The sequence below is a fragment of the Cupressus sempervirens genome, chromosome 11, assembly GCF_028749045.1.
Source record: "Cupressus sempervirens isolate cs-2001-9-10 chromosome 11, ASM2874904v1, whole genome shotgun sequence".
Classification (NCBI taxonomy): Eukaryota; Viridiplantae; Streptophyta; class Pinopsida; order Cupressales; family Cupressaceae; genus Cupressus; species Cupressus sempervirens.
In genome coordinates this window covers 601,831,971-601,859,708 of record NC_143128.1, presented here as the reverse complement: position 1 = coordinate 601,859,708, position 27,738 = coordinate 601,831,971, and the positions used below count along the sequence as shown (strand labels likewise).

General features: G+C 33.5%; 1 pseudogene; it reads left to right on the top strand.

Annotated features, from left to right (window-relative positions):
* The first annotated feature begins 724 nt into the window (after positions 1-724).
* LOC149531116 (casein kinase II subunit beta-1-like) lies at positions 725-27,738 on the top strand (annotated as a pseudogene).

Here is a 27,738-nt window from a genome sequence, read left to right as displayed (position 1 = left end):
TTAATCTTTCTCTTGCTCTATGATTGTTTAGTTATTATAGAGCTAAATAGATATATTGATATTTGCATTCACTCTTCAAACCTTGATATTGTTTGTTGTTCCTTATCAACCATTGATGCTTGTGTCAACTCCCTTAATCTTCTTGTTGATTTCTGACACTTGTCTCGACTGAGGTTCTAATCTTGCTCACTACTCTATAATGCATTTTTTTTTAATAGGTATCTGATCGATATCTTCAATTGATATTGATCAATGTAATCTTATAAATATATTATTTTTAAGGCTCATTGACCTTCTCTATTGGTTAGCTTCCTCAAAGTATTAATTATATGATTAGTCTTAGTAGGATTTGGATGAATCATCAATATGCATTGATTCTGACTATCCTTTGCAATTGTTGATTAATTGATGTGCACAATCGTGGTCTATAAAATTCATGATGATGTCTTGAATGTATCAATGAAAATGAAGATACATACTTGGTATGATTGACATGTTGCCCACTTTCTTGGCAAAGTCATCAAAATCTTGGACTAATCCTTATTCCTCTAATGCAACTAGGAAAACCATCTTATTCATAAGACTTCATTGTTTTCTAAACATCTTATTCTTCTACTAATATATATGTACATCTAATTTTAAATGTTAATGTGTTATTGGTGTTAAGGACTACCACTTCTTGTCCACAAAAGTACTTTATCTTCTAGATGCTATTAGTTCGATAATGGGTACACCACAGCAAAGTAAGTATGTCGATGTCTCTAGTTCCTTTGGTATATGGCTAGCCACATAATCTAGTAGTTTTTAGTTTTGTTACACATAGCTGAATATTGTTATATATGGAAACATAGGATTTTGTTGTGTAATAAGCCTTAGTTCCTCCTTCTAGTTAGCTTTCATTGCATTACTCTTATATAACTTATGAAATGAAGACTTTGCACTATTGATGTTTCTTCTTTCAATTTCCTAGTTATATTCAACTCTATACTACAATGACTGTAATGACCACTCTTGATTTTTTGCCTTTATGATAAATGAAACAAGATATATCTATTGCTGATTGTTAGCCTCAGATTGCATGTACACTAATTAAACTCACATATGCAAATACTTTGAAAGATTAAAAAATTGGTTGAGTGGGGAATATCTACTCCAACTCAATCAATGAAATAATATGAAACTCACAAATACAATGCTCCTAAGTCCTAAAGATAAACAACTTGATGAGTGAAGGATGTTTGCTCTAACTCATTTAGTACAATAACATGAAATAGGGACTAAACATGCAACTATCTAATTGAGCAAGGGTCGGTCGCTACTTTGAGAATGTTTATAATATGCAATAAACTTGGAAATACAATATAGGGATCAAACTTGAAATACTTAGTGTAAATCAATTAAAATCATCTACCTAACATACCTAGTTGATGAAAAATAAATTAACATACATGCAACAGAAAAACCAAAAAATGGGTTTCAAAGCCCTAACCATCTACACCAAGAACTCTAAGATGGGTGATTGGAGCACAAGAAATGGTGTCACAAACTATTTATAAAGCTTTGCAATATCCCAAAGAGAGACTAGTCAATAATGATCAAGCCCACAAATCTACATAATCTCCTTAATCAACCTCACAATTGGGCTCTAACACTCTACTGCTCAAAGAACCAAACATATCAACACTATTGAAACTCAGTTGTGACCTTTGTGTAAAATGACCAACTTATCTTCCAGATTACATCTTTCAACAATGTGGAGAATATCATCTGCAAGAGTTTCCATCCTTACAAACCAAGAAGCAACAACTCCTTCAAAACATAAACAATATCCAATTCATCAACAACCCAAAATGAGAGCCCCAATCCTCCCTTTTTTCTTTTTCTCTATTTTTAAGGAATTTTTCCCCCTTTTTGAGAATGTTTTTTTGTCATTTTTCACAAATGCTTCTGCACTCCATGAAAACCAAATCAAATGCTTGCAATGCATCTCCTATGCTCGCTTTGTAAAACATAACTAGAAACACTTTTTCATTTTAACATGTTAAGCTCACGTTGGTCAAAATTTTGACCAATACTTACTATTGGTCAAAATTTCGACCAACACAAGCATGGATTTTAAAAAAAAAGATATTTTTCCTTCCATATTTTGACCAATCTAAAACATTTTAATAAATGGTCAAAAAATGAGGTCAAATGTACTAGTGATTGATGGCAACAAAACATGTCATAATACAATGGAACTTTAAAGAAAAATAAAAGTAAGAATAATATCTTTAATTTCATTATGATTCTCATCCATGAGAACTCTATCTATCAGTGTGAAGTCCCTCTGACTTTAATCTACCTTTTGATGGAAAAATCTCCCTCTTCGATATCAAACCAAGTTCTTCGTCTTTGACATCTTCAAACGATTTTTTTGTGATATGATAGTATAATCTCCCTCTTTAGAAAATTTCTATGATATGGAAACAAACTCTCCCTCTTTGACATCTTATGCCACAGACAATATTCAATGAATTTCAATGTACCTAATGTACTAATTTATATGCAATGTATCCTTTCATTACTAAATCAACTTGACTGATCTTAAACATGCACTAGTTGATGCATCACTAAACTTCATTTAGTGGGCTTCAAATAGGGGAATAACCCCTAGCTTATCTCTTAGATACAAAAATGTATCCTTAGGTAATGGCTTTGTGAATATGTCTACAATTTTTTCTTTAGTATCCACATTCTCCAATCTTACATCTTTGTCTTGCACTAATTCTCTCATAAAATGACATTTTATTGTAATGTGCTTAGCCTTGGTATGCATCACAAGATTATTTGATATATTAATTGCACTTGTGTTCTCACAAAAGATAACCACTAGATCCTTAATATCTACCTTCGTACCTAACAATAGTTGTTTGAAGCAAACAATATTGGAACAATTAACTATTGATGCAACATATTCTACCTCTATTGTAAACTAAGAAATGCAATTTTTCTATTTTCTTGTCCAAGACACTAGTCTTTTACCAAGAAAGAATGCTCCACCACTTGTGCTCATCCTATCATCAACACTTCTTTCCCAATCTACATCAATGAAGGCTTTCAAATAAAAAATGCCTCCTTTCTTGTACCATAAACCATAATCTTTGGTACTCTTCACATACCTCATGATTCTTTTTATTTCCATCATATGATTTTCTTTAGAATTAGCTGGAAATCTTGCCACCATACCAACTACAAGAGAAATATTAGGCCAAGTATGTACTACATACTGTAGTTTTCCAATCATGATCTATATGTGGTCTAATCTACCTCCTTAGAATCATCATTTTTGGTAAGCTTATGTCTAGTAGACATAGGTGTTCCAATAGGTCTTGAATCATCCATTCCAAACTTCTTTAGTATATCCCTAATATACTTAGATTGAGTAATGTAGATACCATCTTTCTTCTATTGAATATATAATCCAACAAAGAATTTGATTTCTCCAAACATTGACATCTGAAATTCCTTACTCATTTCCTTTGAAAAATATTTACTCAAATCATCATTTCTAGTAAACAATGTATCATCCACAAAGATTTCTACCAACACAATCTTCTTATTTGGTTCTTCTTTGATGTATACGCTATTTTTATCATTTGTCCTTTGAAAACCAATCTTCATCAAGTAATTGTGAATTCTTTCATACCAAGCTCTGGGAGCTTGTTTGAGACCATATAATGCTTTGTGCAGTTTACAAACCATATACTTTCTACTAGGGTCCACAAAACCTTCAGGTTGCTCTATGTAGACTTCCTCTTCTGGAATTCCATTCAAGAATGTAGATTTTGCATCCATCTAATATACTTTAAATCCTTTATATGAAACATAAGAAAGTAGAGTCCTATCACCTTATAATCTTGCAATAGGAGAAATTTTTTCACCATAGTCAATACCTTCCTCTTGAGAATAACCTTTGCATACTAACTTTTCTTTGTTTCTTAAAACTTATCCATCTTCATTCAACTTATTTCTGCACACCCACTTTTTGCCAATTACATTCTTATGCTTAGGTTTAGGAACAAGATTCCAGGTCTTTTTCCTTTCTATCTGTTCTATCTCTTCATTCATTGCTTCAATCCAACTTTCATTATCCAAAGTATATTCAACTATTCTAAATTCAAAATCAATAAGAAAACATGTACCTTTCAATTTTTTCCTTGTCATCATACCATCTAACTTGTCTCCAATGCTTTTCTCAAGTGCATGGTATCTTTTGACATATCTTGCTAATACAAGTACCTTGGAATTAGAACTTGTTTCACTTTCCTTACCATGATCTTTTGCATCATGCTTAGGTCCCACTATATGTGACTTGGGTCCTTTAAACTCATACTTAGGTTGTACTAGTTTCAACTCATTAGCTTCTAACTATGACTCAGGTCCTTCAGACTGTGATTCAGGTGCTTTTGGATATTTTGGGGACTTGGGAAGTGAATTTTTTTTACTTCCAATTGGATTAGGTAATGTATCAAGTCCAAAGTAACTTAACTTTATGTAGTTTTTAGGCTATTTATTGCTCTCTTCTTCGCTCTTTATTATAAACTCATCAATCTTCACATGTACACTTTGTATGATCTTATGAGTAGTTAGATTCAAACATGTGTATGCTTTACTTCTACTAGAGTATCCTAGGAATATTCCTTTATCACTCTTGACATAAAAGTTACCTTCCCCTGTCTCCTTCAAGATATAACATTTTCTACCAAATACTTTCAAGTAACTTACATTAGGTTTGTAGACATACCGTAGTTCATAATGATTATGATTTGAATCATTCTTCAACTATACTTTGTTTAAGGTATGAACTTTTGTGCTAATTTACTCCTTCCAATATTTGATTACAATATTCTTTTCTATCATCAGGGTTCTTACACAATCCATGATTGATTTGTTCCTTCTTTCTCCTATACCATTCTGTTGAGGTGTAATAGGTGTAGACACCTATCTTTTGATCCCTTTCTCATTGTAGAATTCATTGGAAATGAATTAACCTCTTCTATCTGACCTCAAACATATTAGCTTCTTTCATGTTTCTTTCTCAATTCTACCTAGATACCATGTGCACTTTTGAAAAGCTTCTAACTTATATTTTAGATACATTATTATCATCATCCTAGAATAATCATCAACAAATAAAATAAAGTACTTATCTCCACTATAGCTCTCTATGAAAATAGGTTCACAAAGGTCTGTATGAACTAGCTCCAAGACTTCTTTAGAATGATAGTTCTTTCTCTTGAAACTTGTCTTTCCCACTTACCAATTTGACAAATTTTGCAAAGGCCAATATTAGGTTTCCTAAAACTAGGAATACCTATCACTCTTTCATTTTTTCTTATCTTAATCAGGTTATCAAAGTTCACATGACACAACCTTTTATGCCATAACCATCTTTCTTCTACTCGAACAATGAAACATGAACTTTCACTAAGATCTAGGTAGAATAGGTTATCTTTTTGTTTGATTACCAACCCAAAATAGATTTCCTTTTTCATCTAGTAGCTTGGCCTTCCCATTCATGAATTCTATCTTGAATCCAATGTTATTCAATTATGCCACACTCAGTAGATTATGCTTTAGTTCTTCAACCCAATAAGCATTGTCACATCTAAGCTCATTGGTTAGAAAAATAAAACCTTTTCCTTTTATGCAACATGGTTCACCATTTCCAAATCTTACAATCCCACCATGTCATGTCCCCTTTTCAAATAATTAAAAAAGAAAATCTTTGCTAAGGTAGGCAGGCCCAAGAAAGTGAAGTTTCGAAAAAAGGGGGTTAATCTTTGGAAACTGTTGGACTAATAAATGAAAATTATTATTAAAATAAGTTTCATTAACCTCTCTTGGACGTGATTTACAGTTATGCCCTCTTTTAAGAGGTTTGGAGGCATTTTGGGCTCATTCCAGACTTGATTTTCGCTCATTCTTTGTTATTCTTCAGAGGCTGCCAAACCTGTGGAGAAGGAGACCCAAGAACGGGAGTTTGCAGGTTTCCAGGGAGACCCAAGAATGGGAGTTTGTAGGTTTCTAAGAAGGCTAAGGATGGGAGTTTGAAGCCATTCCATGTGCATGCTCATACAGAGTTTGCCTTTGTGCTGAACAGTGTAGATTTGTGGGTTTTTGGGTGTGTTTTTTGCATGAGTTTGGTGTTTTCAGTTGAGCATTTCATATCAGTTTTGGTTGCTTCTGTATTTCAGACTTTAAGCTGTTAAAATAGAGCTTAATATATGTATTGGGATTTGATTAAACTTCTGAGATATTTTATTAGTGTTTTTGTGGTGTTTTCGGGCATTTTGTGTTAATTTCGGGAGCCCGATGAGCATAGTTTTTGTCCTACATTTGTGAGCTGTTGTGTAAAGGATATATAGATCTGGAAATGTCATTTTGTAGGCTATTATGCTGCTGAAATTTCTGTAAAAATTTCCACTTTCAGATTTATTAATAACAGGTGAAGCTGTGAAGCTTTTTGGCACTATTTTCGGCATACCCGATTTGGGGTTTCTTGAGAAATTTGGTGGATCTTTGTGATAGAAGTTGTTTGATCTTAAAGATCTGATTAAAGGTTGGAAATATCATAAAAAATTAGAAAAGGGGCATTTCAGTGGTATCAGAGCCATGATCTTGCCAGCCTGAGGGTTTGTAGAAGTTGCAGGTCAGTTTTGACAACTACCCAGATCTTGCATTTCAGTTTTTAGAACTACCCAAATCTTGCATGCCATAATTTATGGTTGCATGTTACTTCTAATCAGATGCATGTCAAAATTTATGGTTTCATGCTACTTCAAATCATTTTCATGTTAGTTCTTGGTGAATTTGGTGGTTGTAGAAGTTTGCATGTTAGTTTTGACAACTACCTAGATCTTGCATGTCATAATTTGGTGGTTGCATGTTGCTTCTAATTAGTTGCATGTCCAAATATATGGTTGCATGCTACTTCTAATAATTTTCATGTTAGTTCTTGGTATATCCTATTAGGGTTACACTCTACTTTATCCAGAATGGACAGGTATATTACAGAGTCTCAGAGGACACGATCTTGGACAATTGATAGCCAGAGTCAAAACAGTAGAAAGGATGGTTATTTAGACATTCGAGATAAACTTATGAAAATAAGCCATGACATGTCTAAATAGTTGGTTGAGCACCACCGTATAATGAATGACATGTTATCTGACCCAGCTAAGGTGGATAAGTTGACTGGATTTCTATTTTGCAAATTTTCTCACAGGACAGATGACACAATTCCCAAGAAATTGCATGAGGAGTTTGAGAAACTAGTTGATAGCCAGGTAGAGGTCTCAGATTCTACTCTGCCATAGGAGGTGGTGGGAAAGGATATCACATAGATTGATAGTAACAGTCAACTTGATACTCAAATTGAGACAATTGTTTATAGGTTGTCAAAGGGTTATGCCACAGGTATTCAGGATGGTATAGTTACAACAGGCAGTGACTACAGTGTAGTGGGTTCAGATGATGATTATGAGGATGTTGTTGTGTAGGATGGTGAGATACGTGGTAGAGATGAGAAGACATTGAGCATTCATGACTTTGCTGAGAAAGAGTACCAGACACAGTTAGATGCTTCATCACATGAGGTTGAGGCTGGTAGTACTTCACATGATTTGTCCAGCCAGCTGAAGGTGAACAAAGATAGTAGTGTGACTTCATTATCTCATCATGACAGGTATGTGGAGTTAGTTGGTATTGGTCATATTACTCAGGTGAGGAGTTTTCTTGAGTTACCAGTTGATTCTAGTTTATGGATATGGACTCAAGATTGTTATATTGGCATTTGGGATTCAGTTGACTAGAGATCTTTAACACTTTTTGGTAGCAGTGTTTGTTTGGGTGCTATCATGGATTTGATTAGCAGATTACATGGTGTTGTCTTTTCTTGTGCCAGTATCTTGTCTGATGTTGGTATTAGTTTTTATACACCAATTTTGGGCTTTGTTCATATATCCAGTCAGCCATACTTGCTGGAATGTGTTGATGATATTTCATATTTGGCAGTGTGTATAGATGAGTCCCAGGATCATATTGGCATTGATGACATCTAGAAGGATGCAATGGGCAGTTTTGAAGACTTAGTTTCCTTGGGTATAGAGGAGTTGGACAGCAATGCTAATGTTTTTGATACTCCGTATGTTGATATGAGCTTTAGATTTGATTCACAAGATATGGATGGTAATACTCTAGAGACTAGTAACTTTGAGGAAACTCCTTCAGATAGTGCATTAGAGGAGGATTGTAGGAGACAATCAAGCCAGTGCCATCATGTGTCTAATCATTTGAGAGTTAGTGACCAAGACATTGCTATCACTTGCCAACATTTCGATGCTACTCGTCGGTTGTTAGCAGTTTATGGATGGGGTTCTCCTACTTGTGATGAGCAAGGAGGAAGTTATCTTTCCTTGACAGAGATCCACTCTTTATGGGAGGCTATTTGGATTTTGAGACAGAATTATATGCAGTTGGTAGCCGATAGAGATTATCTTATGGAGTGGGGCAGTACAGCATATGATGCATTATTGGCCAAGGAAGATGAGGTGAGTGATCTTACTGAGTAGCTTGAGGTGACTTCTGAGATTCTTGAGAGTACACAATTGGCTCTCAGGGAGTCACAGTTTCATTTGGCTAAGGTGACCATGGAGTTAGAGCAACTACAATCTTTACCTGATTCTATACAGTCACAAGCTGTGGTGTTTGGTGATCCGAGGATGTCCATGGCCGAGATTTTTAGAGACAGTGGAGATGGGGATGCATCCATCCTTGATACTAACATTGGCATATCAGGTTCATTCCCACTAGAGTCAGGTTCAATTGAGTTGGGTGTTGTAGCAAATTTTTGTGGTGTGCCTGACATGGTGGTGACCTCTAGTACTAATGGCATGAAGACTAGAGATGTTGTATCAAAGACCATGTGTGATGTTGGTGAGCTGATAGTTGGCATGGTTCCTACTAGTAATACTACTCCCTTCGCAATGTCTTCAGAGGTAGTAGTCAGTCCCAACTTGGTTAATGATCGATTGCAGTTAGTTACATCTGGATTGCAGTCTAAGCCACTGACTGAGATTGGTGCATTCTATCGGCATTACACTGTGAGGTATGCTCATCTATCTACCTTTGATGACCATGTTGATAAGATGATGATACAGAGATGTACTTTGGTTCCTAGTGCTTATCATCAGTTATGGGATAGTTTGATGCCTCAGGATGAGAGTTGTGATGGGCATGACATGGTGATAGGTCCTGCAATTGACAGGTTGATAATACATGACTTAGAGCAAGAGTTTTGGAGTGATGCTTTAGCAGGTGTTGTTATTGATTCTACTCCTTTGGCTATGACATCTCTTGACTTAGCTGGTGATCAGTCATAGTGGGTTGTATCACTTCTTCATGGTGAGCTGTTGACTGAGGTTGGTTTTTTTTATCAACATTATATTGCAGGGTATGTACATCAGTTAGCATTTGATCCTTGTGCTGAGGAGTTGATGGAAGACAAATTTGGTTTGGATTCCATTTCTTACTCTTTATCTTGTAATGTCTTTTCACCATCAGCAGTGTATGGGAGTTATGGTTATGAGATAGTGGCCGATGATTTGCAGAGTTGTGTTGACTGTAGGAGTTGTACAGTGTGTGGATTCTCCATACTTGGTACAGTTTCATTCGAGAGGGTTCACCATTGTTGCAGAGTTGGATTGTACATTCCATATAGGCCAGTGGGATGCGTTGATGGTATTTACTATGTTGGTAGTTTGATTTGTCCACTTTACTTGGGTTCTGATGTTCTAAGAGTTTGTGCCTCATGGGTTTTTGACTGTGGTAGTGGTGATTTTGGAGTTTGGTTGAGCTATAATTGTCAGTTTGATTATGGATTCCTCTTGGTCATATTGCAGAGGATATTGCAGGAGCCTGTGTTAATTGGTAGTAGTATAGTTCATGACTACATTTGGGATCTAGGTGGATTGATTGGTTTATTGTTTAGCCATTTCTTGAGGACAAGCAATGTTTGGGAGGGGAGGACTTGTCATGTCCCCTTTTCAAATAATTAAAAAAGAAAATCTTTGCTAAGGCAGGCAGGCCCAAGAAAGTGAAGTTTTGGAAAAAGGGGGTTAATCTTTGGAAACCGTTGGACTAATAAATGAAAATTATTATTAAAATAAGTTTCATTAACCTCTCTTAGACGTGAGTTACAGTTATGCCCTCTTTTAAGGGGTTTGGAGGCATTTTGGGCTCATTCCAGACTTGATTTTCGCTCATTCTTTGTTATTCTTCAGAGGCTGCCAAACCTGTGGAGAAGGAGACCCAAGAACGTGAGTTTGCAGATTTCTAGGGAGACCCAAGAACAGGAGTTTGCAAGTTTCTAGGAAGGCTAAGGATAGGAGTTTGAAGCCATTCCATGTGCATGCTCATACAGAGTTTGCCTTTGTGCCGAACAATGTAGATTTGTGGGTTTTTGGGTGTGTTTTTTGCATGAGTTTGGTGTTTTCAGTTGAGTATTTCATATCAGTTTTGGTTGCTGCTGTATTTCAGACTTTAAGCTGTTAAAATAGAGCTGAATATATGTATTGGGATGTGATTAAACTTCTGAGATAGTTTATTAGTTTTTTTGTGGTGTTTCCGGGCATTTTGTGTTAATTTCGGGAGCCCGATGAGCATAGTTTTTGTCGTACATTTGTGAGCTGTTGTGTAAAGGCTATATAGATCTAGAAATGTCATTTTGTAGGCTTTTATGCTTCTGAATTTTTTTTTAAAATTTCCACTTTCAGATTTATTAATAACAGGTGAAGCTATGAAGCTTTTTGGCACTATTTTCGGCATACCCGATTTGGGGTTTCTTGAGAAATTTGGTGAATCTTTGTGATAGCAGTTGTTTGATTTTGAAAATCTGATTAGAGGTGTGAAATACCATATCAAATCAGAAAAGGGGACATTTCACACCATCATAGTGTTCCACATGTTCAAATTTTGTTTTATCACTAATCATATGATGAGAACAACCACTATCAGTAGTCTATGTATCATTTTTTCTAACATAATAAATAAGTGTCATTTTATCTTCTTCATCATCAGATTCATCTTTTACAAAAATATAAACCATTTCATTATCATCACTACTATCTAAATCTTTAGCCATGAAACAAGACTTCTTATCTTTATCCTTTTAGTCCTTGTAGTTTTTGAAATGCTTCTTGCCTTTATACTTGGTGTTCTTCTTTTCATCTTTGTTTTCTCTATTTGGACACCCTGTAGTTCTCTACAAGCACCAAAAGCTCTAACACCAATTGTTGGAAATATAAGAGTAAATGAGAGGTGAGGGGTGAATCAATTACCACAAAAATAAATCATATATCCCTTTGATTCCAATACAAAATATAAACTCTACTAAAACTATTATTTCTCAATTAACACACAGGCACTCGGTTAACACTAACAATATGTTGAAACTCAATAAGTATTGTAATAACAATAGTTACTTAGAAAATGAAGATCGCAAGATATTAAATGTAATTAACCTTGATTAACTTAAATTCATACATATAAAAGAAATAGCATGAACACAAGTGACACCAATATTTAACATGAAAACCCAATTTGGGAAAAATGACCAATTACAACTAGTTATTGTTTTTCACTCTTCTGAAGTGAGCCTTGTTAGGAATCAACCCTATTAAAGGTTACAAGACACATTGTTAGGTGTTACCCTATTAGAGGGTTTAATCACCCTATTAGGAGTTTCCTTGTTAGAGGTCTTTAGACACTTCAATCTAGAAATGCCACCTTGTTAGAGGATTTACAAATAGCTTTTAAGCCAACTCTATTAGGAGATTTGATACACTGCTATAATGGTTAGAGAGAACAATGATATGACATGATTACTAATGTAAACTTATATTTTCTGATTTTAGATCTCCACTAGTAAATTTGAACTCAATTTTTGACAAATTTTGGTCAAAATTTTGATGTAGGTTGGTCAAAATTTCAACCAAGAACTTCGTCATAATTTTTCTCGTTCAAATTTTGACCAACCTGCATGTTGGTCAAATTTTTGCCAATACATTTGCCAATTTTTTTAAATTTTTGCTAGTTCAAATTTGTTATTATTGGTCAAAATTTCCACCAATGTTTTGTCAAAAAAATTCTAGAATTGGTGGAAATTTTGACCAATTCTTGGTAGAAAACTATCAAGAATTGGTCAAAATTTCCACCCATGTTTGGTCAAATTTTTGTTATAATTGGTGGAAATTTCAACCAAGTCTTGGTAGAAATTTATCAAGAATTGGTCAAAATTTCCTCTAATGTTTGGTCAATTTTTTTTATAATTGGTGAAAATTTCGACCAATTCTTGGTAGAAAACTATCAAGAATTGGTTGATATTTCCACCAATGTTTGGTAAAAATATTTTGTATGTGATATCAAGAAATTGATTCTTATCCAAGCCATTTAATTTGCAACCTTTTAAATCTCTGCAAAGGTAAAGTTGGAGGAGGAGAATTTTTCTTCTCAAAGGTGTCCTCTGATTGTAAATCTTTACAATCAGAGGACACCTTTGAGAAGAAAAACTCTCCTGCTCCAACTTTGTCTTTGCAGAGATTTAAAAGGTTACAATCAAAGGGCACCTTTGAGAAGAAAAATTCTTCTACTCCAACCTTATCTTTGCAGAGATTTAAAATGTTGCAAATTAAATGGATTGGATAAGAAACAATTGCTTGATACAACACGGAACAAAGAAGAATATAAACATATAACATGGACATGTATTCTTTGATATGAAAGCATCCAAGATTGTAAGCAAAAGAAAAACTATTGAAGTGCAACATGCCTTATTATGCACTCTTAATATTGCCAAAGTTGACAAAAAAAAATTTAACTATGAATAATGATATATTATATAATCAAAGTAACAAAGGAATTTCATATTCATGACAATCAATTTTTAAAGTATAGTATAGTATAGTACACACAAGTTGAAGAAGAAAAGTATCCTAAACTAAACACTACTATATGAAAATTATGCATTTTATCCCATAAGAGCTTCGACACTAGAACAACTAGTTTTGAAGTTTACTAAAAATTTACAGGGCATAACATTTATATAGAAAAGAGATAACAAAATTTCATTAAAATATAGCATATTCCCTATTTTGTGTGTTGACTATGGATGTTTGTTTGCTTTTCTTTGTAGGATGACCTATAGCATTTAACTATGAATAAATCTAAAATAAAATATTTCCAGAACTATGCATTCTACTTGGCATTTGCTAATAACAATAGTTATAAGAAAGATCTCTTTTTCATTGTTCTATGAAATTTTGCATAATATCCTTAGTATTTTGTCATTCTTCACTTTCCAAGTTTGATCAAATAGATTGTTAAAGATTTGACTGCATGTCTAAGCTTTTCCTTAAAGACTAGACTCCCAAACATGGATCTAAAGACAATTTTTTCTACATGGTCGATCTATAATGTAGCATCCTCACATAATTTTATAAATTTAAGTCAATAAAATTTGAAGTTCATGAAGCAAACTAGAAAATAGTAAGATCTCTATCTCATTGTACTAAAAACTCTACATAAATATCCTTTAGTATTCTATCAGTCTTCCCTTCCCAAGATGGATGAGATAGATTGATATAGATGTGACTCCATGTCTAAAATTTTAGTTGATGACTAGACTCCCAAGCATGGAACTAAAACCAAATTTTTTAGTATAGTGTGAATCTATAATGAAGCATACTTACATAATTCTATAAATTTATGCCAATAAAAATTTGAGTTCGTGAAACAAACTAGAAAATAGTAAAACAACAATGTTTGTGCTTGGAATTCATGATAATCACAGTTTCAACAACAAAGACCAAATAAAGAACTTGCCTATAAAATACTAGCCAAACCAATTTGAATTATCAATTGAATAGAAAATTAATCTTAAGCTAAATCTTTTGCTATCTTCATTTATATTTTACAATATCCTCCTTCCAAGTAAGGGAGTTCTTAAATAACTCTGATTGGGTAAGTTCAACTTGCGAAGATGAACACGAAGAAGATGACTCAAATCTGTCTAACTGCAAAATATGATTGCTATATAAAAGTACATCAGAATTGAATCTGGTATATGATAACCAACATATAATCAAAATAATTCTTTTGATAATTATATTTGAAATTGATTTTGAGTATTCATTTACACATAATCAAATAATCAACAATAATTTGTAGTTTAATGAAATACATAAACAAGTGTGATCGAGGGAATGCATATAACACAATTATGAAATTGAACATTGCACACTAATTAGGGTGTAGTGTTCAATTTCAAGACTTGAGTAATCAAAAGAGGGAAAATGGCATACCTCCTTCAAGTTAACCCATTCAAAAGTCTCCCTACTCATACAAATATCATAAATGAGTGCATGTAGTCCCTAACCATACACAAACCATTATATATATATATATATATATATATATATATATATATATATATATATATATATATATATATATATATATATATATATATATATATATATATATATATATATATAGTTGTTAACAGTGTCCACATCTCTTGTTTGGAGACTTCAAGCAATGGGATGATGCTCACATTTTTCCATATGATAAATGTAATATCACTCTTTCTTTAAGGTACCATGTATTTTGATAACAAAATCAATTTATAACTAGTAAAAAAATGAGACCTGAAAGAAAACAAGAATGATTTTGCATGTGCAAGCATGTGGGCATATTACTACAATACAAAAAGCACATGTAAAGCTAGATAGATAGATAGAGAATAAACCAAGCATTACAAATAACCAAAAGAATTAATAAAGTTTACTGTACAAGAATCCATTTCTACAAGAAAGATCTGTATTTGATGAAGGGTCAAAAAGTCTAGGAAAGGGTTGTAGACTAGTAGTGAGACAAGGGGAGTTTGAGAGAAATCATGAGGAAGAGTTGCAAATTTCTACTTGTATGACTAGTTGAGCATATCAAGTCACTTTTGAAGTAAATAACCACTGCAACTAATAAAGTTTACTCCTACAAGAACCCATTTGTACAAAAAATGTCTCTATTTGGTGAAGGATCAATAGGTCTAGAAAATAGCAACATATAGGCAGCAGGACAAGGGGAGGGAAAGAGAAATAATGAAGAAGAATTACAAATTTTTACCTGTACAACTAGTTGGGCATATCAGTCACTTTAGAAGTAACTTGTTAAAAAATATTACAATAATCATATCCAAGTATCTACTTAACTGGTACTGTAATCTTATGACAATTCCTATTCATTTTAAAGTAAATTTCAAGGAAAGCTTTAGTTGTATAGTTGTGGTTGTGCCTATTGCTATAAGTTTTTTCAATTTTAGATCCTTAGCAATCATGAATAATATTCAAACTTTTCATCTATACTAAAAAGGTAAACATAAGCCGTGGATCTAGGTTTTTTAGACAACACATTATGAAAGAACATATGCTAAAAGATACCAAATTTGTGGCACTATAATCTTTAAAACCCCAACCTTGCAAGAAAGAACACCAAGTAGACAACAAATATTGTGGAAATGACCCTACAATATATGAAGTGGGACCTCTTCAAGTAAAATTTTTTTTCAATGGCCTTGTGTTATAACCAAAAAAAAATGTTTACTAAGTAGCAATATTTCACATAGATATCATAATTTTCATAAAACAACAATCAAATTATTAACATTAAACTTAAATAATTCCAATACCTTCATTGGATAATAATTGGTAATAAAAACCTCATAAAAACTATTGTCTTCTAGCCACCTTGTCCTCACTTTCTCAAGAATACCTTTGTGAAAATTTTAAAAAATTCATATAAAATATCATACACATTCAGGTGGGGAAAAAATATATAGTTGTTGGAAACAATCAAGACTTGCTAAGTTACTAAGAGGGGAGGGGTGAATCAGTAACTTCAAAAACTTTTCATTAAATCAACACTTAACAATATAAGTCATTCACCATTGTTTCATCTAATCTATTGCATGCATGAGAAAAGATAAACATTCATAACACATGAACACAAAATTTTTGGTGACCTAGAAACCTTTCAAATAGAAAGTAAAACTAAGGTGGGGATGATACCCACAAAACTTCACTATTGTAGTATAAAGTTGGCCTATTAGGGCTTACAAGGACCACTGCTAATGATCTACCCTATTAAGAGCAATTTGGACTACTAGATCCACCTTGTTAGAGGTTTTACAAACATACAATGAAGTATGCACTTTGTCAATAGATTTAAAGAAAGACTATCAAGTCTACCTTGTTAAAGGATTTAGAAAATTGATTCACCTATTAGGATGAAATAGTGGATCTGACTTACAACTTGATTGCTTATTAGATCCTTGAAGTACAAATCACCTCTTGTGATTGATATATCTTTATTGATCCCTGTAGACCTTGTTGAATACTCTGATTTGCTGCTAATTCACATTCACTCTTCTCAAAACATTACTTATCCATTCCCCTTACATGCTCATGCACTTGATAGAAGTAGAGGCTCAGTCCATACTAATCCACAACATAGCTTCAAACCCAATAACCATTGAAGACTCAATAGTTATAGTGTCACTCAGTAGATATAGAATCCTTTGTTTACCTTGTTGTCACTCAGTAAACACTACTCATTCCATTACTCAGTAGACATTGGCTTCTCATCACACAAATTGATAACTCAGAAGACACTATAAAGCTTAATGACCACTATCTACTCGATGATAACTAGCCTGCTTGATAAATACTATTGAACTACACACTCACTCAGTAGCTTCTGAAATGCTCAGTGTGAATTGTGAAACTTGGCTAAAACTAGATTGCTCGGTATGAACTGAAGACTGGGTGATGAGCTCGATAACCATATAGAATTGAATAATTTTTGTCACTAATGAAAAATACAACATAATGCCAACAATCTCCTCCTTTGGCATTAGTGACAAAAACACTTATAAGCCAATACTTATGTATACTGACATACTAATTTTTGAATTTTCAAAATTGATCTTTGTAAAGTTGTTGTATATATATTTTCACATATCTCCCCCATACATATGACATAATATATACATAGTCTTTCTATTCCTTTTTATTATATACATAAATCAATCTATTTTCTCCTTTATTGTCTCCACAAGTCTCTTATTATCTCTTACTCCCTCTTTTTGACAATAATGCCAAAGAGTTATGCAATATATTCAAATAGAGACATCAAAATGTGAGAGAAATTTGGAGTGTACTTTGAGAATAAGATCCAATGTCTTATCCTAGTTGTCTTGAAAAATTTTGTAGGTGGAGAGTGCCACTTGAACTTCTACAAAAAGTTCAATTATATGATCTACTATGGAATAATTGTTATCCTAGACCAATGTTTTTGAATATGCAATATGTTTTTGCATTGTGTCCATAAATGGAAGGATCATCTTTTGGATATCTATCAATGTAGACCTAATCTTGGCTTCTTCTCTTAGCAATTCTATCTACATATCTGACAAAAATCTCACCTTGATGTGATGTGCTGAGCTTGAGTTCGGGTCAAGCTACAACCTTTGAGAACTTTCCTTCATATCTACATCAATCTTATTCAATTTCTCTTTGATCTCCTTGATGTACTTAGTAACATCACAAAGCTTAGAAAAAAGTGATGTTATATTGGTGAAAGAATGTTCAAGATTTCTCAAAATTGAAGATAGTTCTACCTAGTTTAAGGCAATGTGCTCAACCACCTTATTATCAAACTTTTTCTCTGTCTTCTCAATTAACTTTTCTTGGCCAGATGTATCCTCATTGAACTTATTGGCTGCTTCTTCTAGTTGTAGCAAAATGTGTTGAGATGAATCCACATCAACACCTATAGCCTCTATTATTATATTCTTAGCATTTTCAATTATTGTAAACTCTCTATCTCTTTCAACTCTTAACTATTTCTGCCTTGCCTTTTGTTCCAAAAGTTGGCTGACTAGTCTCATTTCTTCAACTATGGCAGTATCTAGATCCAACTTAGGAATTACAATTTCTTTATCCAAATCAATGTCATCATCAATTTTCTTACAAGTAAGTAGAAGTTTTAATGGAGTCCTTGGTTCTACTTCTAACCTTACTTCCTTGGACTTAGAAATAGAAATAGTTGTAGAGATAGCTAGACTTGCAATAAAAACTTGAATGGGTCCAACTGAAGGAAAATTGAAAGAAGTGCTAACTGAATCCAAAACTGATGTGATACCAAAATTGAAGTAACAATAGGTGAAGCACAAACTAGAGTACTTACAATAGAAGAACTAACTAGAACAAAAGTTGGTGCTAACAAAGCTGTAGTAGACAAAATTGTAGAACATGATGGTAAACTTACTATACATGTTGCTGAAGAAGTTGAAAAAATATTGGAACTGGATGCTTCACATACTACTATTGTAGATGACTCAAGAGCTAATGAAGAGGGTTGTAGCTTAGTAGATGAAGTGGTAGACACTTCCATTATAGATACCTAGAGTTGAGAGGTAGCAAATAGTGACTGAACATATGATGTGTCTGTTGTAGTTGTAGTCACATTTACTGAAGTTGTCTCCAACCCTAATGATTTAGAAGTCTTAGGTGGAGAATGAGGAAGGGAGACTATAACTTGTACTACTATTCTCATTGGATCACTTTCTTAATCTCCTTCCTTGTCTTCTTCATCAGCTTCTTCCTCTTTCTCTTCTTCATCATCCTTTATCACTTCCTGATAATCCTCAACACCAATGGTGACACATGGAGTGTTATCTTCTTCTTCATTGTCACTATCATCATCATCATCCTTAATTTCCACTAGATGTTCACTAGTCTTGTGTAGATGATAGATGTTCTTCCACATTTTTGTTGCATCCCTAACCACATGCTCAATGTCTTTGATCAAAATCAAACATGTATGGAATCTAATCATCATTTTACCTTCATTCTTTTTTATTGTTGCCTTCACTTTTGCATCTATAAAAATCAGTAGCAATTGCTTGAGTGATTGCTCATATATGTCTTTAGCTATGTTCTTCCACAGGTTTGTTGCATCCCTAACCACATGCTCAATGTCTTTGATCAAAATCAAACATGTATGGAATCTAATCATCATTTTACCTTCATTCTTTTTTATTGTTGCCTTCACTTTTGCATCTATAAAAATCAGTAGCAATTGCTTGAGTGATTTCTCATATATGTCTTTAGCTATATGTATAGTTGATTCCCACCTTGGCTGCAATCTTGCCAATAATTCATTTGAAATTTGAGGGATAATCTAATTTGGGGAATATATCCATTTTACCATTTTATTGAGTACAATTTCCTCAATTTGCATCTTCTTAGCATCTATTCTTATTTCAAATGTTAGTGCCTTGAAGTTTGTGATGCCTACACCTTCTTCCATCTATTCCAACCTTTCTTGGAAGGTGAGTGGGGGCTTGCTAAACAAAACTTCACTGCAAACTTTCCTTTTAGATCTCCTTGTGAATACAACTATGGAAGCTTTGGGTGGCTTGGCAATGATTACCCTACCCTTCTTTTTCATTTTCTCTGCCTCCTTCTCAAATTCCTGCTCTTCTTCTTTAGATTTTTCTTCATCCTCTCCTTTTCCCTCAGTAAGCATTAGAGGGGTACTTGTAGTTTTCATCTTGGCTACCTTCCTCTTGCCTTTACTTATAGCCTAGGGTAGCTTGATTTTAAGCTCAATTCTAGTTTTGACCTCTTCATAAGTTCCAAAAATAGATAGCTTAGGATTCACTGGCTCATTCACCAGTGCTTCAATGATATCTTTGGTTTCATCAATGTTAACCTCATATGGAAGACGTTTCACCCACACAATTCTAGGCCTGACTATCTGAATATATACTCTATCATAATCAACCATAAAATATACATCATCTTTATAGTCTTCAACAAGCTTGGGAGGAATCCTAAACCTGTTGTTCATCTTCTCCTTAAAAGCTTCAAAGTAATTGTCCATAATGCTATCAAAATTTTTGCCCATTTCTACTATAAATTCATTAATCTAATACAAAATAGGAATATCTTTCTTGCATACTAATGAACCTTTTGATGGGAAAAGGTTTTGAACATAAAAAAAAAAGACATGTTAACAAAGAACCAAATTTGCAAGAGTTGTTCTTTGATGTTCTGATGTTGTCCATGTTTTTGTTCAACTATTTCAACAATAACTCTAATAGATCAAATTCCAAATTCTTCTTTACAACCTTATATGCCAAATCGACTACCTCACACGACACACTATTCAAATGACTAGAGCTATAAATCTTGTGATCAATGACGTGAATACCAAATCTTAATTCAACATCAAAAATAATGCTAATCTTCATACCTCTACCATCCCACTCAGCTAGGGTTTTCTTTTGAATTTCTTCTTGACCTATGGTTTTGGTAGTTTTGGCTTTGCTCAACATGGGGAGACCTTTAATCTTGTGAATCATTTTCTTTGTGATCAACATAGGTTGTTCTAACCACAATTGACCATTATATACATGGCTAAGAATGTACCTAATCCACTTAATCTAGAAGCTCCTTGGCATATGTAGGATGTGAGTTAACCCTTTGATTTCTAAGTGCTTATGCTCAGGTTTCAACAAACCATCAACACACATTTCTCCTAGGGCACTATCCATCTCTAGGGTTCCAATTTCTTGAACAAAGCACTTAAAATGAGTGTGAATATCGTTAATGAGGAGTACCTTTGGAGGAATTTTTGATTGAGCTCCATTTGGGTCACGTGACTCCACAACTACTGGTACTAACTTGAAGTTCGGTGCTTTCCATTCCACACCTTTTACCAACATCTCAGATCCTCTTTTTGCCTTGCTACTGCTATTGCTTTTGAACACCATGGCTACTTGATAAATGAGAATTTTTTTTCAAACAAACCTTTGCTACAAATTTGCTCAAAATTGCTTGGGTGCACCCAGAATCACTCTGCTCTATGTATTCTAAAGTCAAATTCTACCCTTTTTGATAAAAATTCTCCATTAATGCTTGGTACCATAATGACATAGTGCGTGATAGACTATCATCCACTCACTATTCTTGGTAGAAGCTTGTGACTTTGTGACTGAACAAAACTTTATTACTTCTAACCTAGCTTAGTTGAGTCTATGACCAACCTTGCTCGATATGATCTAATCTCATGTGATCCCTTTGTATCTAAAATACTAATTTGGATCTTCTAATTTCTTTCATTTGGAATTGCTCGAGATATGACTTGAAGATATAGTTCCAGTTCCTCCTTTAAGAATATAATTGGAAATGGCAGAGTCACCCACTTCTTGAGTGACATGACTATCATTAGAACTATTTTGCTTGGTAGATTTAGGAATCCACTACTATCTCATCTACTTCTTGATGTTATCGGCTTTAGCTTTCTTTTCATCTTCAACCTTTCCTATGTTCATGCAATTCTTAGCTATATGACCAAGTTCAATGCATGTATAACATCTTACTATTGTATCCTTCTTTCTCAAGTGATGCCTTGCATAGTTTATGCCAATGTATCCATATTCTCCATAATAGTGACATCTACACCAAGTATTGTAGTCCCAACCAAATATTTCCTTGACAAGTTATTCATCTAGATTAAATGGTTTGGATTTGCATTCAGATGCCTTGTGACATTGTTTCTTGCATTTGTGACATTTACCTTCAAATTTTGGTTTCTCCTTGCATTCATTACCTTTATGACCTTGCTGACTATAATTGTAGCATTTTCCATTGAATTTTTCCTTTCCATTGCTCCAACATTTGTTTGATGTATGACCTAACTTACCACAATGATTGCAAGTAGGTCTTTGATTCCTTTGGGTACCTTGTTTGGAAGATTCACCTTCTGCTATGTATCCAAGTCCTGCTTTACCTTTTTGCCTATAGAGATTTTTCTCACTTTGCTGATTCAATTTATCCATGTTTGCTTGAGATTTCATTATCCTTTCATTGAGTTTCTTTTCAGAATTCATATCAGCTTTCAATCTTTCATTGATTTTTCTTTCAGTGATTAAATCATTCCTTAAGCTTTCATTTCTAGATCTTAGATTCATGATTTCCTCATTTGCATTGGAGAGCTGATTGATAAGACTTTCTTGCTGAAGGGATTAATTTTGAGTTTCATTGTTTCTTATTTATAATTCTTCACTTTCCTTATTCATTTGTTCCAAAATTTCACACATTCTTATTGACTAAATTTCCTGTTCTCTTTTCAATTTTCTTACCTCTTCTTGCAGAGAGCCATTCTTTTCTAGGAGTTCTTTGATTTCCTCATTTGCTTCATCTAAACTACTTGGAGGAAAAAAGTCTTCAATCTTTTCTTCAACATACTGGTGGTCATTCATTTTTTTTTCAAGTTCCTTCCTTCTTTTCAAGGATTGGGAAAGATGCTCTTTTTCTTCCTTGAGTTGAGCTATGGCTATCTCTAGATCTAGCTTCTCATTATTAATAGCTTTATCAAGTCTGAATATCTCCATTATCCTTGATCTTTGCTCAAGTTATCAAACTTTATCCTAAGAACCACAAATCTCTAATACCAATTGTTGGAAATAATCAAGACTTGCTAAGTTACTAAGAGGGGAGGGGTAAATCAGTAACTTCAATTTTTTTAAAAAAAAATTAGCACTGAACAATATAAATCAATCACCATTGATTCATCTAATCTACTACATGCATGAGAAAAGATAAACATTCATAACACATGAACAAAAAATTTTGGTGACCCAAAAACTTTCCAAATAGAAAGTAAAACTGGGGTGGGGATGATACCCACAAAACTTCACTACTACAATATAAAGTTGGCCTGTTAGATCTTATATTGATGACTTCTAATGATCTGCCCTTTTAAGAGCAATTTGGATTGCTAGATCTACCTTGTTAGAGGTTTTACAAACATACAATGAAGTATGCACTCTATTAAGAGATTTAAAGAAAGACTGTCAAATCTACCATGTTAAAGGATTTGGAAAGTTGATTCACCTATTAGGATGAAATAGTGGATCTAACTTACAATTTGATTGCTGATTAGATCCTTGAAGCACAAATCACCTCTTGTGATTGATATATCTTTACTACTCCTTGTAGACCTTGTTGAATACTCTGCTCTACTGTTGATTCACATTCACTCTTCTCAAAACATTACTTATCCATTCCCTTGACATGATCATGCACTCAGTAGAAGTAGAGGCTCAATCCATACTAATCACACAACATAGCTTTGAACTCAGTAACCATTGGAGACTCAGTAGATATAGTGTCACTTAGTAGATACTAAATCCTTTGTTTACCTTGTTGTCACTTGATAAACATTGTTCATTCCATTACTTAGTAGACACTAGCTTCTCATCACACAAACTGATGACTCGGTAGACACTGTGAAGCTTGGTGACCACTATCTACTTGGTGATAACTTGCCTACCTTCTAAACACTACTAGACTGCACACTCACTCTTTAGCTTCTGAAATGCTTGGTGTGAACTGTGAAACTTGGCCAACATTGGATTGCTCGATATGAATTGAAGATTGAGTGATGAGCTCAGTAACCATACAAAATTGAATAAGTTTTGTCACTAATGAAAAATACAACATAATACCAACAATAGTATACCCTAGTGCTAAGAGCTTTCATACGGATTAAAAGTGTGTCTGTGATATTGGAACCATCTCATGGAGAATTTGACATTTAGAAGGATATGGATGTATTTTGGGAAAATGAATACTTAGACACTTCAAGATTCCACAATCCATAATGTTACAAAGAAATCATAATAACTGATGATAAGAGAGTCAAAACACAAAACCACATTTTCTAGTCCATTAGTAGGAGCCAACTTTGAGATAACCATGGTCTATTGTCTCTATATTCAGATTTCATTCACACTCATTTGAAGTTTTTAGTAGTAGGTTTCCTAGGATAGATTGTTTGGTCCTTTGAAGAATTGATTAAGAGGTAATAAAATGGTATTTCAACCACTATAGATTGCTTCCTAGCTATAGTTTTATTAGCAAAATATTTACTTTCAAATGCACAATGATAAAAGTGTAGCAACAAAGCAAAGTCATGGTGATTGAAAGAGAACCCAAAGATAGCATCTTTGACTAGCTTGAGATCCAATGATAGTGCCATAGCCTAAACCAACTATGGTTCAGGCATTGGCTACTCTAACTAAATAAGTTGTGAAAGCTATTAGAAAAAAGTTGGGAAAGGTAATGTGAAGCTAAATAGTTAACCTAGAATTAGGAACTAAAAACCTAATTAACCATTAAAATAACTTGACTATCTATGAGCATACAATAACTGTAATTCTAATTCATCTGATATCTCTAATCTTTTAAATGAAAAAAAATGCCCATCATAAAGAACATGTTATCTAACTGAAGTCTAGCTTTTTTTTACTTCATTCAACAAAATTCCCTAGTCCAACCAAGGTTTCCATGAGATCTAATATGTTTTTTGGAATACTTTCATCATGCCTAAATTGATGGTAAGGATGGGTTCATACTCTATTGCATAGTTTCTTCACAAATAGGGCTACTAGAAGAGCCCTAATTAGGCCTCCTTCCAGATTTGTAGGGCTTATAACTCCTTCCCCTCAAAGATTCAACTCAACTACTCCTAAAGAAAATTTTCTATATTAGACCCAATCTCAAGGATTTTTGAGGTCTCAAGTCTTCAAATGATCATACAGTAGAGTTTTTAAAAATGAGGGTTTCAAAGGGTTTGGGCAGCCTCCCTACTATCGCCACTTTTTCACCACCTTCCATAGCTTGTTAAAACTACTCCTTCACAACATAGCATCTATTTGCACTCCCCTTGAATCCCTCAAAAGGGAAAATCATGAAATTTCTTCTTTTGCTCTTGAGAGCACTTTTACTATTGACTGCTCCTAGCTGGGTACTTCCTAGCTCGCCTAGGGCTTTGTCAAATAAATATCTACACTTGTTTGTTGTGCCTCTACTTGCATAGTATTACAAGTTAGGATCTATAGTCTTGGAATCCAAAGAACCATGGTTTTCCCATAGTGGAAACAAGAACTACAACCCATTTTCCATTAAACACCCCAAAACTTCATAGTCAAGTTTGAAAGAATTAAATAAAACACTCACACAAACTAAAAGAATTAAATCTAATACATATAAAATGGAGAAAAAAAAATGTACAAATTATTCCATCCAACAAGATCACAACCACACTGCTAATTGCTTCCAAACAAGGCAAAAACCAGTAACTGTTATTGTAGAATCATGCATAGTCTGCTACAACCATACTGTGGCCGTACAATAATGAATTCCAAACCTTGATTAGGGTTTCTCAAGACTTAAATAGCCTTCATAAAGGTTGGTGTGTTGTGTTAGGGCCTTTTTAATCACCTAACTTAGTGTAAACCTTTACAAATGAAATGTTTCTTATATATATACAAAAATCTTGAATGAAAAACTCAAACTAAAAAACTTTTGAGCAAATTTCAAACCAAAATTTCAACTAGAATATGAATCAAAAACTAGCAACTTATAGTAAAAATTAGATCTATATGGAGGGGACTTTACCATCTATGATAACAAAAAGGCAAGATGTTTCAAACAAAGATATATCTGTAGTTTTGAAGAATTTTAGTAAACGGCTTCTAGTTTGCCTATGTTATTGGCAAGAGTCTATTGCATGGACCACACAACTTGGGTTTGGATCTAAGTAATTGTAGCATCTTTCATTAACCTATTTGGATATGAATGGCAATAATTATTGTTGGAAAGAATAAAAAACCTGATTCTTATTACTACCAACCTTACTAGTAGTACTTTCTCTACCATCATAGACATGAGCAAAAGCTCCATATTGTGCAAATATTATCACATTGCTCTATGTTTGACTGATAAACATTATCAAATTCAAGCTTTCCTACCATTAGTTCCAACCAAGAAAACCAATAAAGTATTTAAGGCAAACTTGGAAGTAATTGATGAAGACAAAATTGATACTTCTACCACCAGTTAACATGAAATTGATTATGGAATTTAAACATGGCTCTTGTGGCATTCATTAGATAGTAGTTACCCCCATCTAATTCTAGTTCACCACTTAATTTTCTTTTAGGAATAGACTAAAAATGTAAGCAACTTTAAAAATGATGAAGTAAAAAAGTCTATTTGATTATGCTAAACTATTACCTTTAAGAAGCACCTTAGACACACATTGTCACCTCCTGGAAACCTTGAAATTTCTATAGATGTTGATAAAACTCCAAAAATGACCACTAAGAAGAGCTGATTTAAATTATTGGTTCCATGCACATCGCTGTCTAGAATCTAACTAAAGCTGCACAATTTCTCTATGCATTAGTTTGGGCCTATTTCTTCTTAGGCTTGTCCTGATTAAGTATCCCCTTCCCACCATCTAGCTTGCACAAGCACATATGAAATATCATCAGATGTTTCGAATCAATTTAAAATCTCAACAATTATCATTTATCTTAATTTTTTATTGATTATATATATAAAATCTTATTCAACATCTTAAGATGTGCATCCATATGCAAGTTTGGTGTTTACTAATTCCATCAAAAAGGTGCATACTAGGATTTAGTTTGGATCTTATTGATGCTTACTTTTTGTTTGTAGCTTTTGGCACATTTTTTTGATCATCCCAATCAAAGTGATACAACTCCAAATATTTATCGACATTGTAGGAGCTAGAAAACTTAGTAAATCTTCCTTCATTATAATAAATCTCAATACCATTTTTTTTTCATGATATTTCTATGAAGTCCATTCATTGCATTTTGGAAAAGTTACTACATGAAATCAGTTATATGAATGATATGCATCACCTCCTTTTGTATTTGTTTAATTTTAAGTATCAAAATAAAAAATGATTGAAATCTTCTATTTTTTTGCTTATAGATGATATATTAATTGAGGAACAAAATGAGTTGGTGGAGTTTGCTACTGAGATTCTTTATGGTTTGATCCATGTCCATTATATTTTAACAAGGAGATGAATGCTATGGTATGATGTGATCATAAATTAGTTGAACCTAAATAGGATTTAGGTGCTTGTGCCAGTTGCATATGATCCTTTTTTTTCTCTTCATATTACATGTGCAACTGGAGAAGTACAAGAATACTAATTTTGGAAGGTGCCCAAGAGTTTACTGTTCAAGTCAGCCATGTCTCCCAGTGGGCTAGTCAGATATTCCACAAACAAGCATAGTGAAAATTTACTGTCCAAATGTGGAAATGTTTACTATCCAAGGTCCAAATATCAAGGCAGTATCCTTAATAAAGCATGTTTGCATAAATTTTAGTCTTTAAAAAGTCATACATTTATAGCATGAGTAAATGGTCATTTCTATATGTTTGGATTTTCATTTAATTTCATTTATAATATTTTCATTTTTTTGGCTAAATTTGTAATGTGGAGGTATTTTAAAAATTTTCCTTTTGAGAGAAAATTAGTACTTTGAGATACAAATATGCATCACTAATGGTGTTACATGCTCATATAATTTCCTCAACTAAGATAGATACTGATGGGGCATATTTTGAAACAATAATTCCACATCTTTTTTTGATGACATATGGACATGTGAAGCCATCAAAGCTAGTGCAAAGTTATGTTCCAAAGATATTTGTGTTTAAAATCCACAAAAGTGCTAGATGA